Source organism: Lissotriton helveticus, chromosome 12 (genome assembly GCF_964261635.1).
Source record: "Lissotriton helveticus chromosome 12, aLisHel1.1, whole genome shotgun sequence".
Lineage (NCBI taxonomy): Eukaryota > Metazoa > Chordata > Amphibia > Caudata > Salamandridae > Lissotriton > Lissotriton helveticus.
Window position 1 is genome coordinate 60,084,248 of NC_136073.1, and position 2,217 is coordinate 60,086,464.

Here is a 2,217-nt window from a genome sequence, read left to right on the forward strand (position 1 = left end):
AAATTCACAATATAATATGTTGGATATTCAGGTCAAATATAAGTGGAAGCGGTGAACTCCGCTCACGGATTTTTCTGCACTCCGCATTACAAGGAGCTCCTTCCCTCGTACGCATTCAACAAAATTAAGTAGGCTAGTGCACAATGAAAATTCACCTCCCAGTGAGGTTTTTCCTCGTTCGCGATTGTCAACATCAAGTTGGCCAGCGTGAGCATAGAAAATAAACCTCACGGTGAGATTTCTTAATGTGGGCGGTCAGGTTTCTCATTGTGAGTGGTTGCATATGCTTGCAACTGCTCGGTTGAGAAAGCTGATGCTCAAGTGAAAATCTACTCAAGCAGCAGACCGGAAGCAGTGCCTGCTTGCACCTGGCACTGAAAATCACAGCGAATGGCATTTATCACAAAAACTCCACCACTTGCAAAGTTCCGTTGAGTTTTTTTTTGCACTTCTTGGAGTTCCACTATGCGGAACTCCACGAACTCCTCCCAGGCTTAGTCGAACAGTGTTTACATAGCAGTACCATACAGATACAATATCTCATGTCCACCTTATAAACCAATTGACAACTGTAACTTTACATCACGATGGTTCATGGAAGGCAATAAATCAATACTGTGCAAAGCTCTACAATAGTTCCCATCGTTCGTCAAATTCGTTCAAGCCGCTCAGTTAGCCTCCCTCTCAGGAGCCTCCTCGTCCTTTCGTTCGCCCGGCCGCTGCACCAGCACCCTGACTCCTTGACCCACGCTAACTGCACTCAGCGCACCCGACATGGTGAAGATATAGCAGGTGCTGGAGTCACAGCATGAGCTGAAATTCTGAGGTTCGTTTACAGATGCTGTCACCACAACCTTGAAGCTCGCAAACCCTCTTGACACTAATGTATGCAGCTCATCGCAGGTACTGTGTTCGGCGAACAGTGGCATAATCGATGGAGGAGGCTCTGTCAATGTATCAGTGATGCTACAGCCTTTCGATTATGACCCCAACGAAAAAAGTAAAACCAAGTTCATGGTGCAGTCCTTGGTTGCACCTCCGGATACTTCAGATATGAAAGCAGTATAGAAAGAGGCAAAACCAGACAATCTAATGGATTATAAACTTCGATGTGTGTTTGAGCTCCCTTCAGAGAACAAGAAGCCTCATGGTGTGTAAGTAAATAAAATCACAGCTGCAGTGAAGACAGAATCTTCAGTCATGTCCAAATCAGTAAGCTCGAATTTGGATGATACTGAATATAAAAAAATCACAGATGACTGTAGAAGGCTGCAACTCTAAGTGCAGAGGTTACTAGAGGAAAATAAGCATTTTAAGGATGACTAAGGACTACGGATGAGAAGGGCTCCTCAGACAAGTCACACTGTATCTACTTCACCAGCCATGATCAAGGATGAAGGACTGAACACACAACTGCTCGCTCTTGTGATGTTGTTCTTTTTTTATTGGTGTAATTATAGGAAATGTAGCCTTGTAGAGGCAGCATGCAGTGGATTGTAAATTGGATTGAAGGATCTGCCATATCATGGGAATGAAATTATTCATAACGATGTTTAAAAAAAAGTATGACATCTCACAGGTCTTGCCTTTAAATTACCCCGGCACAATATAACATAATCTTCTAAGGAAAAATAAATTTTATAGTAAATGATTTACCAAAAAGAATGTTCCTAATTAAATGACCTGGAAAATCATGATTAATACTGTAACAGCATATTGTTAATGTCATTTACAACATTTTTAGACCTTGGTACATGTTGCTGGATTTTCCTCTATTAAAAAAATGTAAGGAAATGATTCTTGTCTGCATGAGCTGTCTTATCTCAGAACGCTTGTAACCAGACAGTGCAGACGTGGTTAATAACTTCTGCCAAAAAATGTGCACATTAATGATGATTCCACCATGCCATCCCTAAGTTTTAAAGTCTGTCAGTATCTTCGATAAGTTGAACAAGTAACCAATTTCTTGAACTTCAAACATAAGCCTTGTGACTCGAAGAACTTGTGTGTGTGGCTGTCAAACGTGCTAGTCAGTCATGGTAAGAGATTTTTTTGACTGTGCACTCTGTTGTTGGGATTGAGGTCACTGTTTCATCCTCTTAAGGGGACTGAGCTTCATTACCATTGGTTGCATTTAGTCAAATTGAAACTGGTATTTAGAGATGTTTAATGCACGTTTATCTTATTTAATATATTTCATCTCGTGTACCCCTTACT

At 41.2% G+C, this 2,217-nt stretch overlaps 1 pseudogene; it reads left to right on the forward strand.

Annotated features, from left to right (window-relative positions):
• Positions 1-765: 765 nt before the first annotated feature.
• LOC144798770 (vesicle-associated membrane protein-associated protein B/C pseudogene) lies at positions 766-1,477 on the forward strand (annotated as a pseudogene).
• The last annotated feature ends 740 nt before the right edge of the window (positions 1,478-2,217 follow it).